The sequence below is a fragment of the Pipistrellus hanaki genome, assembly GCF_964339955.1.
Source record: "Pipistrellus hanaki genome assembly, chromosome: 11".
Lineage (NCBI taxonomy): Eukaryota > Metazoa > Chordata > Mammalia > Chiroptera > Vespertilionidae > Pipistrellus > Pipistrellus hanaki.
The window spans coordinates 29,134,662-29,150,419 of record NC_140513.1 but is presented as its reverse complement, the minus strand read 5'-3'; positions in this window follow the sequence as shown (position 1 = coordinate 29,150,419).

Genomic DNA, 15,758 nt, shown 5'->3' with positions numbered 1-15,758 from the left:
GATTTCTGGGGCAGTGTCATAGGGCTTTGCTGGCCACAGGCAGACTGAAGGCACATTAATCTTTCTTTTTCTGTGGGGCAGGCTTTATTCTCCTTTTTCTAATTTCCCTCCTCAAAATCCCTATTGCTCTTTCTCTCAAAATATGTCCTCAAGAAAGGGCGTGGAGCCGAAACCGGTTTGGCTCAGTGGATAGAGCGTCAGCCTGTGGACTGGGAGGTTCCAGCTTCGATTCCGGTCAAGGGCATGTACCTTGGTTGCGGGCACATCCCCAGTGGGAGGTGTGCAGGAGGCAGCTGATTGATGTTTCTCTCTCATCGATGTTTCTAACTCTCTATCCCTTCCCTGCCTCTCTGTAAAAAAAAATATATATATATATATATATATATATATATATATATATATATATATGAAAAATGGCGTGGAACCTCCGAGGGACAGAGGAAGTGGTGGTTTCCTCCTAGAACTGCCTCATTGCTGAAATGATGAAATTCTAAAAATGGAATTTCAAGTAGAGAATGAGGTGATTTGGGGAGGCGAGGAATTCTCACTGGCAATACTCTTGAAACCTTATTCGTCGGTATCCCAGATCTGTCCATCACCACACGAGAATTAGGTTCTACCCTGTTTGACCACCACTGTATATCCTGGAGCAGACCAGAGCTCCTTGCATCAGGGAAACCTGTTGTCCACACCCGCAGCAGCTCAGATTCTACACCTCTTGTGACTGTAACCTTCCCGAAGCCTGCAAAGTCCACTTCAGACTCTGAGTTTCTGACTTAGTCATTCTTGAACTAGTAGTTACAATTCAGAACAGTGTTAGAATACACCCCCCTCAAACTTCCATGCCATCTCACTTGCCTGCCTTGCTTAAGAAAGAAACAGCTCCCCATTCTTGTCCTGCTAATTTCCTTCTTTTGACCTGTTTACATGAGATGATGTGGCGTCTATCTTCCTTTTTAAAAAAATATATTTTATTGATATTTTACAGGAAGGAAGAGCGAGGGATAGAGAGTTAGGAACATCATTGAGAGAGAATCATCGATCAGCTGCCTCTTGCATACCCCCTACTTGGAATGTGCCCGCAACCAAGGTACATGCCCTTGACCAGAATCAAACCTGGGACCTTTCAGTCCTCAGACTGTTGCTTTATCCACTGAGCCAAACCAGTTTCAGCTATCTTCCTTCTTCAAAGAGCATCGCTAGTTCTTTCAGGAGGAGGATGTGTGTAAATAGTCATTGACTTTCTAATTACACTCTGTAGGACATGATCCATTATGTTGAGGGTTGCAATATATTCTTTTTATACTTTTAATGGAGTTAACGACTTCTATTATAATTCTTAATTCTTTCCCCTCCTCCTTGTTAACCAAATAATCCGTAAATCAGGTTGGTTTCTTCCTCAAGACCTTACCTAATGAATTCTTAAGCAATTCAGGAGTGAGTCCATTTATCTATTTTTGAATCACTATGGAATATTGCAAAAGTTTGTGTCTCTAGGTGTTTCTGATGTTTCTTGTCTTAAAACCCTGAAGTTACTTATTTCTTGTGTTCTTCTCCCTTTGATAAAAATATATATATATATGGTGCTGACAAGAGAGGGAAAGGAGACAAGGAGGAGGGAATGGCTACCCTGCCTTTGTTGTACTTCAGCTTTGGCAGTTCCTTTGGTCGTTAGAATCCCAATTGTTTCCTGCAGGATGGAAAGGCAGCTTGACCATGATGCTGTGTCCAGGATGCTGGTTTAGGAGCACAGGACAGTCCAGATTCAACCCCAGATCTGCAACTTCCTGCCTTTGCTGCCTGGGGCAACACTCCAACTCTCTGATCCTCCACTAATATCATCTGTCAAATGGAGAAAAGCCCATGTACCTCGAGGAACAGCTGTGAGGAGCATCTGTGTCATGTCCTGGCTACAGTGTCTGGCAAAGTCTGGCCTCAGTGAATACTCACTCTGGTCCCTCCCAGCCTCTGTCTCAGGACTGGAAGTGAAGACATCTGCATTTCAGTCCTGGGGAGCTCAGCCATCAGCTACGGCTCTGACAGAGCATTTTATTCCTCTGCCTGCACCTTTGTTTATTCTTCAACTAGATTGAGAGGAGGGCTACACCGTCAGGAAGGCCACTCCAGCAGGGCCCCAGACTCCAGGCCACACCTTTCCAAGTTCTGTGACCAAAGCTCTGGCATGCCTACCTGCTTGTTAATCTCTCCTGTAACTTCCTTCTTCCCCTGGGGCAGTGTTCAGGTGTTTTCTTCCTCCTATTGAGCCTCCCCCCCCCCTTTCTTTTCTTTTCTTTCTTTCTTTTTTTAATATATTTTATTGATTTTTTTACAGAGAGGAAGAGAGAGGGATAGAGAGTTAGAAACATTGATGAGAGATCAGCTGCCTCTTGCACACCCCCCCTACCACCACCACTGGGGATGTGCTTGCAGCCAAGGTACATGCCCTTGACCAGAGTCGAACCCGAGACCTTTCAGTCCGCAGGCCAACGCTCTATCCACTGAGCCAAACCGGTTTTGGCTCCCCCTTTCTCTTTAACCCCATGCACACCCCTTAAAGCATTTGCTCTCCTTTTTGAGTTCTTCCTTTGGTTGACCGGCATATCCCAGGCAGAACTGATGGGACTGGCAAATCTGATTTTCCCTCCCATAAAGCACCATGGTTCTCCCAGTAGCTGAGACCAACTTAGAGCAGTTTTCACAGAACAGACTGAATGGCACTGTTCCCCCTCCTTGTCATCCTGTGGGCTCTAGAAGTCCCCTTTGGCATGGCTCACCTTTGGCTCTTTCTGTCCAAGTGGCAGTGATCAACCTGTACTTGTCACCTCCTAGATCACAGGCCCTGGCAACTAAGCAAACAACTTCCTTAGAGTCCCTATTAAAGTTCCAGTAAAAAGCTTTCATTTTGGCTTCTCACACTGAATTTTAAGATAAGATCTCTACATACTTTTCCTCATATGTAGTATATTTTGGCATTTCCCTCGCCATCTGTTAGAGAATTGTGGTCCTTTTTTTCCCCTGTAAGGTATGCAGGAAGAGGCCTCCTGTTTTCAGTCGTTGGTTTTTGCTTGCTTACATTTATAGTAATTATCTTCACTTACATCTTTGATTTTATAAATCAAAATGTTCCGCTTGATCAAAGGCAGATGGGTAGGAATGTGTCAAGTGAACAAAAGAGACAAGCATTCTAGACAAGTACATCATACTTAGAATTTGAAATTCATTCCTGATATTATTTAAATTGTGGTTTGACTCTGGACAAGTTACTTGACCTGTGGAACTTCTAGATCCTCATCTATAAAATAGTTGTTTTTTTTATGTCTATCTTGGAAAGAATAAAAGAGGTAATGGAAGAATATAATTTGGTAAACTTTAGGAATTTGAATGAAGGTTATTATAATTGTCATGAAGGAAATTGAAGATAGGCCGTATCTACAGTGGAGTAGACCTCGAGGTTTCACTTCTAAACACCAAAATCCTCCTTGCCCGAGAGCTTTATTTTGGGGCTGCTGGATCATATCTAATTGATGCACATGGCAAACTGAAGACATATGAAGGAACATAGTCAAGATCAGCCAAACCTACCCCAGATCAGCAGAGCTCCCTGCTCAACTCACAGGCTAATGATCTAAATTGTTACTCTTTGAAGGCATTAGATTTTGAAGCAATAAATATTATGCAGCAATAGTTAATTACTATTTCATGTCTCTTCTCTACTTTCTTGCTGCCTCCTCCAGGTCAGTGTATTTTCCCTCATGAAGGCCCACAAAGTTCCCCCAGAGCCAACCCTCATTGTGTACTTTAGGGAAGGAGATTAAAAACCAAATGTTAGTAGATGTTACTTTCCCTTTTGGAGCATGCTCAGACAGAAAATTATAAGCATCTGAGGGATAGAAGGTAATGGAAATACTAAAATCTACCAGACGTGCTATAAATTTGCTTTCCATCATTCCAAAATGTTTTAAATAGGAAAATTTGGAAATTAAGTGAATTAAGGAGCCAAAGAATTTTAATGGAGCTGGTGGAAATTTAATATTTTGGTCCAAATAGACACCGATAATGAAGTTTATTTTTGAGGACAGTTACAAAATAATAACCAGAAGGGGTTTAATGTAAATAGAATCTATCATTTTGAGTGTGCTGTCCACTTACTTCCTCCCCATGAGACAGAGGTTAGACATGGGGGTGGCAAGACCTAAATGACCTCTCAGGACAACATGTACCTCAGAGAAAAATGAAGATGGTTATTGAAGCAGGCTGACAATGACCTTTTCATCTTTCTTTCTCTGAGATACCCATTTTCAGGACATAAACCAACCTAGAATTTGTAGGAAGGAATTAAATTTTCTAAGTGCAAATCAGTTACCTGGCATTCAATTTTATTGTCACCATGAGATGAGTAGGTGTATCTCCTGGTTGTTTTATCAAGTTATGACACGGGTTCTAATTCTACCACAGGAAATATACCAAGTTATTTCTGCTTTGTTCACAGGCATGTCAAAAACTCTCTCAAAGAGATGGAGACATCTTCTTGGTTGTACTTCATCAAATGCATGTTTCAGTTGGAGGTTAATGCTTTCACAAATCTTATGATTCTTTTTATTAGTGTGTGCCAATTCAGAGGTATTCTAATTTTTTAACAAGTCAATACCTTTATGGTTCCAGTATGGTTTTCTTAAAGCTGTAGGAAAAATCCGGCTTGACAAAACATTAAAAAATTTACAGGCAAAAGCTGAAATAGCTTTTGACAGATGAGCAATAAACAACTTTTCTCAGATTTTCTAATTATCCTTTGCTAATCCTTTGTAGTTATTCCAAAATATTTAGAAAAGAAGGGATAATGGTAAAAACATTGTCTTATTTTTAAATACTGTCTTCATTGACTTTTAGTTCTTATTAGCAAGTAGATGATCATGATAATCATAAAATTACTTATGCTCATGCTGGAAGAGAGATTAAAGGTTGTATAGAACAACCACTTGATTTAAATCCTTTCTCCAACATCCAACAAAATGGCCAATCAATTTCTGCTTGCATACCTGCAAAGATGGGGAGCACAGCACCTTGCATGAATCCCTTTACTTCTTTGGACACCCCTGACCATTTGGAAGGTCTTAGTAATTCAAGCTGAAATAAGTTTCCTAGAAATGTCCAACAACCAGTTACTGTTTACAGAATTATCAAATATCAGGACTGGAAAGAACATTCTAGATGTCACATTCCAGTGTTTTCCAAACTGCAGAAACCACTAGTGGGTTACAAAAAACAAATTTAGCAGAGCACAACTGTCATTTTATATAAATGAAATAGAATATCAGAGTATAATATCGGAGTATAACAAGGGTACATTTTGTTTTGTTTTACCCACAAATATATGCATGTGTCCTTTGGTTGCAGCAACATTTATTTGTTACCAATGGTAATTTTAAAGACTTCAAAAGTGACATAGTTTACCCTCATTTTGAAGATGAATTAGTCTCAGAAAAGTAAAATGACTTCTCCAAGATCCCACAACTGTCCAGGGAAACAGAGTAGCTGGAATTCTCTTGACCTACAGCTAGTGCTCTTTCTACTGCAACATCAAATTCTTGGGGCCTTTGAAGCAAATTTTCATTGATACAGCTCCTAGGGCAATGGACACTAAACAAATGGACTACATTCAAATAAAAAGCTTCTGTACAGCAAAAGAAACCATCAACAGAACAACAAGAAAGCCCACTGCATGGGAGAACATATTTTCCAATGTTATCACTGATAAGGGTTTAATCTCCAGCATTTTCGGGAACTCATACAACTTAACAAAAGGAAAATAAACAACCCAATAAAAAAAAATGGGCAATGGACTTAAATAGATACTTTTTGAAGGAGGATATAAGGAAGGCCAAGAGACATATGAAAACATGCTCAAAATCACTAATCATCCAAGAGATGCAAATCAAAACAACAATGCAATACCACCTAACACCAGCCAGAATGGCTATCATCAACAAATCAACAAATGGCAAGTGCTGAAGAGGATGCAGAGAAAAAGAAACCCTCATGCACTGCTGGTGGGAATGCAGATTGGTGCAGCCACTGTGGAGAACAGTATGGAGTTTCCTCAAAAAACTAAAAATGGAGCTCCCATTTGACCCAATGATCACAATTCTAGTAATATATCCCAAGAAACTGGAACACCAATCAGAAAGGATATATGTACACCTATGTTCATAGCAGCACAATTTACCATAGCTAAGATTTGGTAACAGCCTAAGGGCTCATCAGCAGATTCCCCTCATCTATAAATGCTTCATATTGTATTCCTCCCTTTTTTGTGTTGTACTTAGAACTAAAACAAAAACAAAATCACATTTAGATGTGTCAGTGTGGTCATCATCTGCTTATTCCATACACTCCTCCAATTTAGGTTTGCATTATCATTTTGGGAAGCCACATCATACTGTTGAGTCCTATTGAGTTTATTTTCAATGTAACCACTTAATTCCTTTTCTCAGAAGAAGGAAGGGAGGGAGCAAACCAGAATAGTAAATGCCTATTCCAGGGACTCTCCCAAGTGTAAATTCCCATCTCACAATAATTTTGTGAGATGTTTATTAACATCACTTTATAGATAAATGAACTGAAGTAAAAAAATGGAATAACAAGAAACTTGCCAAGATCGCTTTCAAGGGCAGCACCAACGATTCAGAAGGGATTGGAATGTGGTATGTCATTCTACCATCTGACCTAAACTCTCACCATTGTGAATTTAGAAGGTTCATTGATGGGAACAAACATAGTACAGGCACTCCTCATTTTATTGTGTTTCCTAGATGATGCATTTGTTACAAATTGAAGGCAGGACCCTCCACCAGCAAAAAAATAAATAAATAAATAAATAAATAAATAAATAAATAAATAATAAAAAATAAAAATAAAAATAGAAATTATGACTCATTTTACTGTAGGACTGGCTTGATTGTGGTAGTCAGGAACCCAAGTCGCTCTATCTCCGAGGCATGTCTACGTCTTATTTTTCAGACTATACAAAGGTGAATGGGTTGCAGATGCCCCAGCACTCAGCATTCTGGTTAACATTGGACGGAGCTCCAATTCCACAGACTGACACTGTCCTGATGACTCATTAAAAGTTTGCTGCTTTCCCAGGTCCAGCTTGCTCATGCTTTCTCCCACGATTGCACTCCAGTGCTGTGTGAACGATCCCACTCTACCCGGGCTTCCATCGGGTAGATATGTGCGTACATTAACCGTATACCCAGAATTTGAAAAATTGGAAAGACTGTGTTCCCCTGTGAAGAATTTGGTGGGAATAGATTTTATTTTAAATATTTAACAATAGGACAAATTATAAACATGTGGGAAATTTTTCTCCTCAGTGATGACCTGCGAATTTGAGTCTTGGATACCTTTACAAACCAATGAATGTCACCAGCAATTGCTCTATTCATTGCCAAGGTAACATCTAGAAATCTCTGTTCTGTCCTCTGAACCGCTATAGCAACCCAAGAATCTAATTTGGTGCCTCATAAATGATTGTGTTCCATCTCCTGACATTTATTTTTAAGTTCTATGAAAACACCAGCTCAGAGAATGTTGTGTTTTTTTGTTTTTCCTCCAGATTTCTGTTGTTCCCCAGCTGTTGGAAACATGTTGTGTCTTTGAGTTCCTCAAACTACCTCCTGTGATGAAGATTACCTTAATTGCTTGTTTGTGGAACATTCAGTCAGAGACAGAATATACTGTAACAATTACCAATAGGTGAAGGCTAACATTTTACATTCTTTGTTATTCAATTAGCAGTTTCTTATGACTTCTTGTTCAGGTTTTTTGTTTGTTTCTTTGTTTGTTTGTTTGCCTTGAAGCCAGAAAATCCTTTGAAGTTCTGTGGATCACAGCTCTATTATTCCCCTAAAGGTTTATATCATGGTCAGAAAAAAGGCTTATTTCCTTTCAAACAACAGTCAACAACTGTTTATTGAGCACCTATTATGTGCCAAACACAAGAATAGATGTAGAGGATACAGATGTGAACTTTATTAGACTGGGTCTTCCCTCAGTGGTACCTGTATTCTAGTGGAGGAAATAAGCAATAAGTCTGCGAGGTAATTTCACATAATGACAGTACTATGAAAAAAATACTAAAGGAATAACCAATGTTATTTTTTTGGTGTTTTTTCTCCCCAGAGCTATTTTATCCACACATAAAAAGCACAAACATATAATCTATTTTTATACACAATTGGTAGCATATGATATATACAGTTGACCCTTGAATAACACCTTCAAAAGGAACAAAATTACATATAATGTAAATTAAGACCTCTTATACCTTTTTTCTCCTAGCTCCATAGTTATGTTAATTAATTTTTGTATATCACTTCTGACACATTTTATATATATAGATATAGATATAGATATATATAGATATATATATCATATATTATATATAATTATATATACATGCACTTTATTGCCTCATCATGGTATTTCAGACATATAGTGTCATCACTTCAGATATCATTAGTAAAAGTGCTGGTTCCCTTGACTCTCTCTGCAATTTAAAAAAAAAATTTATATATATTTAAATATATATATATATTTGATTTTTTACAGAGAGGAAGGGAGAGGGATAGAGAGTTAAAAACACTGATGAGAGAGAAACATCAATCAGCTGCCTCCTAAACACCTCCCACTGGGGATGTGCCCGCAACCAAGGTACATGCCCTTGACCAGAATCAAACCTGGGACCTTTCAGTCCACAGGCCGATGCTCTATCCACTGAGTCAAACTGGGTGGGCCCCTGCGACTTTCTTTGTTCTAAGGAAAGGGCACGGGTGGGTGTGAAGTTTCATACTGTCATTGGCTTTAATTTTTTAACCTGATCTAACATGGCCATGTTTTCTTTTGTGCTTGGTACATATTCACTCATCTTGTGATTTTTCAAAATGACTATTCTAAAGATTCTCTCAGCTCATGTGTGTGTGTGTGTGTGTGTGTGTGTGTATGTGTGTGTGTGTGTGTGTGTGTGCGTGTCAGTGTGTATTGTTGTTTCTTCTATCACCTGTGTCCTATGAATTCTGTAGTGGTTTATTCTCATCGTTAGGTGATATACATACTCCAAGAGCTCCCTGAGAAAGAATTCATGGAAGGTAAAATTTTCAAGAGACAGAATATCTGAAATGGTTTTTAATCTGTATTCTCACATCATCAATTATTTGCCTAGATACAGAATTCTAAGATTAAAAAATAATTTTCTCCAGAATTTTGTAGATATTCTTTCATTATCTATGAACTTACAGTGTTATTCTTAAAAATCTAAAAAAAAAACAAACAAAAAACAAATAAACCCCACTTTAGTTACTAATACTTTGTAAGTGAATTTCTATTTTTCTTTCTGAAACTTATAGAGTTTTCTTGTTGATTTCAGTGTTCTGTAATTTCAGAATTATGTACCTTAGTTTGGGTTTGTTTTTATCCATTGTGCTGAGCATTAAGAGGCTTTCTTAATGTGGACAAATGTGTTTTACAGGTTTTGGTAATTTTTTTGGCATAATTTCATTGAATATTTCCTCCCTCTACTTTCTTTATTCCATCTTTCTGGATTTCCTGTTATTTAGATGTTTCAAATTCTAAATTAGTGGTTTTCCAATTTTGTAAACATTTTATTCTTATATTCCATCTTTGTCTTTTTACTTAAGTTCTGGGACATATTCTCACTTTTACTTCTAAAGATTCCTATTAATAGTCCCTCTCTGCTCTTATATTTTTAATTTTAAAAACTTTAAAAAAAATCTCTGAATGTTTCTTTCTTATACCATTCTGTTCTTAGTTCATGGTTGCCATGCAGGCAGGTGACCCACCATCTCTTTGCCCCTTCTTACCATAGGAAGATGAGCATGAGGCTGTCTAAACTATAGACAGAAAAGAAAGTTGAAGTAGGGCTTGTGATAGGAGACCAAGAACTAGAAAGCTTGGAATTGTCATCAGTGCTGAGTGAGATTTTTAATAATTAGATTTTAAAAAAAATCACTAGCCCAATTAAATTCACTGGAATAGAATAGACCAAATTGACTTCTCTAGTTGAGTCAAAACCAAGCGAATATATGCTACTATAAAAAATAAACATATTGAGCACAGACAATAGAATGGTGAAGGCCTTGGAGGGGTGGGTAAGGGGTAGAGGGGGTCAAAGGAGAAAAAAAAAACACCCTACAAACAAACAAAGGGGACATCTATGATACTTTCAACAGTAAAGATAACTTTAAAAAAAAAAAAAAAAGGAAAAGAAAGGCCTAATTGTCATATCTACATATTTACCATAATTTAACTTAACAAGATTCAAGACTCCCCCATCCCCATCCGCTACCTACTCCACCCCACCCCAGGGTTCATGCTTCCCAGTTCACCTGAAATGTGGTGCGCCTGGTAACTGTTGCTCCAGAAGCCTAGGCAGGGCCATTCCTGCACAGCTGACATTTCTTCCAAGCACTCATTGCCTTGGCAATGCACTAGAGAATACACCTCTCACAAGAGCAAAGTGGGAAGCAACAATGAGATTGCAGCCACCCCAGGCTCAGAACACCCATTTACCTTCTAATGGGAATTCTACATCCTTTATCTAGATTGCCCCTGGAAACCCTCTGGTATATGTTATTTTTCAGAACATCACAGAATGTGTTCAACTCAATTCCCTTTAAGAGCCACCCAGGACATAACCTCTTAGCACTCCCATAAGCTTGCTCAACAAAAAACAAGCCTTTAGCTTTGAAAGAAGGGTCTTAGAACCATCTCACCGCTTCTATCCACTTTTTGACACTCTTAGGAGAGGCTGAGGAAGTAAAAGAAATTTCCAAATTTCTTTAGTAGGTCAAAAGACACTCCAACTTTCCTGAACCTTAGCAATAGATTAAGACATTTGTGGTAATGTTAAGTTTTATGATATTTCTAGAAATCTACCAATTGTGAATTATATACAACTATTAATAGTAACAGCTAATATTTATTGAGTACTTACAATGTGCTGAGTACTGGTCTGTGCTTTATAAATATTAATTCATCTCATCCTCACAATTATTCTCTTTATATTTGAAGAGCCATGGTTAATTGCCCAATAAAATGTTCACTGTTTTCATTCAGTCTACTTATCCAGATGGCCTCTTCCTGTCATTGAGATTCTTCTGTCCTGGGGAATCTATCCCATTTCTGATGGCTGGCTCACAGGCCTTGCTCATCTGCCCTCTGACTAAACCAAGTCGTGACAATTAGTAACAGTTGTTTTGATTCTCTGTTTCTAGTCACTACCACATTCTCTCCAATACCACCTCCTTCCTTGCTACACATCATTCCCCTCAGTTGTAATAAAAGTAAATGCCACATACATTATTTGGTATTTACAGGATGATTTTTCATAAAATCACAAGCTTTTAGAACTAGAAAGAACCTCATAAAACTTTCCACTTTTTGTAGATATGGAAGCTGAGCCCAGAGAGTTGAGGTTACTTGTCCCAGATTAGTTGATTTAACTGTTCAGTTGGTATTACTCTTCAGAAAAGATGCTTTAAAGTCCATTTTCACCACTCCATGCTCAGTAAATGAGAAAAAGGCTTGTTTCAAATCAAAGTAGGTGAAAAGAAAGTTGGTCTCTATCTTTTTCTTAGATAAGATTTTAATGATTTCAGGGAGGAAGAAAGAGGGAGAAGGAGAGAGAGAGGGAGACAGAGAGAGAAAGAGAGAGAGAGAGAGAGAGAGAGAGAGAGAGAGAGAGAGAGAGAGAGAGATCAATGATTAGAGAGAATCACTGATCAACTGCCTCCTGCATGCCCTTAATGGGGATTGAGCCTGCAACCTGGTCAGGTGCCTGACCTGGGATTGAACCATGACCTCCTGGGTCATAGGTTGACATTCAACCATTGAGCCATATCAGCCGGGCTCTTTCTCTTTCTCTATTCACCCACCTGTCTTTGGGTCATCTATATAAATTACTTAGGTTTTTTCAAAGTGCAGCTGGGCATAACTTTCACATGATAATGCTGTCATATTGCCAATTAAAATGGAGGTATCCATTGATTAGTGGATACCATGTTTGTTTATTTATAAATTATGAAAAATGCAGTGACCCTTTGCAAAACCTGCATAGATTTCTGTGCATGTTGCTTCTTAATCAGAATTTTACACATTTTGGAGCATTTGTATTAGTTTTTGGTGTACAGCATAGTGGTTAGACAATCATATACTTCACATAGTGGTCCCCCCAATATTTCAAGTACCTTCCTGGCACCATACATAGTTATCACAATATTAGAGGCCTGGTGTGTGAAATTCATGCACTAAGGAGGAGAGGTTCCTGCTCCCTCTCGCAGTCCAGGACCCCTTGGGGGATGACTGCCTGCTGGCTTCCCTCCTCCAGTCCTGGAGTTCTCGCTCCTTACCACCCACCTACTCGCTGCTCTTTAATGCTGCCATGGAGCCGGGAGAGGCTCCTGCCACCACCACTGTGCTCACCAGCCATGAGCCCAGCTTCTGGCTGAGCAGTGCTCCCTCTGTGGGAGCGCACCGACCACCAGGGGGCAGTTCCTGCATTCAGCGTCTGCTCCCTGGTGATCAGTGTGCATCATAGTGACCAGTCGTTCTGGTCGTTCCACCATAACAGTCACTTAGGCTTTTATTATATAGATTATTCACTGTATTCAAAGGTTTAGATGTTTTAAGATGTAAAAACATGGTTGAGCCATGTACAAGAACTCTAAGAAGCCACAGAAGAAATACTAATGAAGAAAGATAAAATAAGTTATTAGACATCGATAACACTCAGCATTGATGACAATGAAGATGGATAGAAAAGTTGAATAATAAGAAAAATAATTAGAAATATTGAGAAGTTAAATGCAGTTTATCAAGCAGTATGTAAATTTGTTAAAACTAAGACCTTGGAATGGAAGATTTGGTGAATTTAAATAATATTAAGTAGAGGTAAAACAAAATCTGCCAGGGGAGGCAGGCAGAGGAAGCAAATAATAATAATAATAACCATGCTTTGAAATCTAAGCCACAGAAAGTGAGGCAGGCTGAGTGTTCTTCACACCTGGCCCTTGCCCCAATGCAGGGGGACTCTGCCAAGGTTACCAGCTGGGAGGGACCCTGGGACAAAGAGAGGGAACTCAGAATTTTCTGGAAGGACTTTGGCAAAGGGACTGTTGACAGGTGTGAGAGCAGGGGCAGACAGTCAACCCAGGAGGTGGCACCCCAGAAACAGAGACCATCGCAGGTCTCAAGGGGTTGGGGCCATGTGATCACACACAAGTTGGCACCTGAACAAGGGGGCAGGTGGGGGCAAGCAAACTGCTGGAAGTGGGCACCTTACCAGGTGATTGTTTTTATTGTTTATTCATAATATTATGCCATTGTGGCTTGATATAATTTCAATCTTCTTGAATTTGGTCTATCTTTGAAAATGTCCCATGTGCACTTAAGAAAACATATATTCGATGGCTTCGGGGTGAAATGTTGTCCATGTCCATGTGATCCAGTGAGTCATTTAAGATTGCTGTTTCTTCACTGATTTTTGGTCTAGAGCACATGTGTCAAACACAAGGCCCGCGGACCAAATCCAGCCCGCCAGGCCTTGCAATGTGGCCCGCACCGTGCTGTCATCACTGCACTCCGCTGTCAGTTTATGACATTGTCAGTTTATGACTGTTCAGTAAACCATTCGGCCCGCAATTTAGGCTGGATTTTAGATTTTGGCCCCTTCTCTGATTGAGTTCGACACCCCTAGTCTAGAGGATTTATAAGTGATGTCAGTGGGGTATTAAAGTCTCCATCTATGATTGAATTATTGCTGATCTCTCCCTTCATATCTTCCAGGAGTTTTGTGGTTTTTTTGTTTTGTTTTTTATGTATTTGGGTGCTCCTTCATTGGGTGCATATATATTTACCAGGGTTATATCCTCTTGTTGTATGGATCCCTTTAGTATTATAGGGTTGCCTTCTTTATCTCTTATTAATATTATGGCCTTCACTTTGAAGTCTATTTTGTCGGATATATGTATTGCTACCCCAGCTTTTTTTTTTCATTTCATTTGCCTGAAAGATATTTTTCCATCCCTTCACTTGCAGTCTGTGTGAGTCCCTGTTCTGAGGTGGGTCTCTTGTAGAAAGCATATATATATATATATATATATATATATATATATATATATATATATATATATATATATGGGTCATGTATTTTTATTCATTCTTCCACTCAATGTCTTTTGATTGGAGCATTTAGTCCATTTATGTTTAAAGTTATTATTGATAGGTACTTGTTTGTAGCCATTTTTATTTTTTGTGCCTGTGTTCTTTCTTCCCTTTTTATTTCTTCTTTTTACACCAGTCCCTTTAGCATTTCTTGCTTTTCTGGCTTGGTAGTGATAAACTTTTTTTTTTTTTTTTTTTTTTGTCTGTGAAGCTCCTTATTTCCCCTTCAATTTTGAATGATAGCCTTGCTGGGTAGAGTATTCTTGGATTCAGTCCCTTGCTTTGCATCACTTTGTAAATTTACTTCCATTCCTTTCTGGCCTTATGTGTTTCTGTTGAGAAATCCTTTGATAATCTAATGGGAGATCCCTTGGTCCTGGCGGTGGGATGGGGCAGCCAGGAGAGAGGGAGAGCCCTGGGGAGAGTCCAATGGCTGATATTTACTGACTGGTACAGGAGGGCTTCAATATTTTCAGAACAATGTTTTCATGTCAGTGTGGCTGGGCCAAAGAACTCATCTTTCACAGCAAGAAGTTAGACTATACAAAACAAAAATGAAAATATGTCCTTGGAAAAAATAATGACTCCAACCTTTATTTTTTATATATTTTATTAATTTTTTTATAGAGAGGAAGGGAGAGGGATAGAGAGTGATGTCAGTGAGGTATTAAAGTCCTCTTCTATGATTATATTGTTGTCAATCTCTCCCTTGATATTGGAGGGATCAAATAGTCAGAAACATTGTTGAGAGAGAAACACCGCTGCTGGGGATGTGCCCAAAACCAAGGTACATGCCCTTGACCAGAATCGAACCTGGGACCCTTCAGTCCACAGGTCTACACTCTATCTACTGAGCCAAACCATTTAGGGCGACTTCAACCTTTAATGTTTTCAGTTTTTGTTTTTTTTTCTTAAAGGGATATTTTAGGGGAAATATCTCTGGTCTAGAGGAAATATTTATATGAATTCAGCAATTTTCTTAACTTCTCTGTCTTTTTCTTTTGTGAATTTCAAGTAAAATTAAAATTGTATCAGAAAAAAAATAATAATAGTGAATAAATGTCCTTAATGCTATCAAGATGAAAAGGTTTCTATGGGCCCCACTGTCTGAAACAACCACTCAATAATAAAGTCATTGCATATATATATATGAAGAAAATAATACATAAAGTATATACTAAAGAGAAAAATACAACAATGACTTTCACATTACAGGATGCCTGTGTGAAGTTACTACCTGGAAATGATCCAGGCCACTTTCAAATATTTGGCCAGATAAACAAATGCATCAATATTTTATAATATCTATTAAGTTCTGCTTAATGCACATGGTATATACTATATGCTAAGTTATTGTTAATTCTCATATGGAGAAACAAAAACTCCAATAGGTGCTTGGTGGAGCCATCAACCTCTTAAGATATCACATTCTTGGATTCTGATCATGTCTATAATGACCCAGAGTAAGAAGATCTGAGGAGGGATAGTTAGACCTGAAATACAGGTCATATAAAATTTTA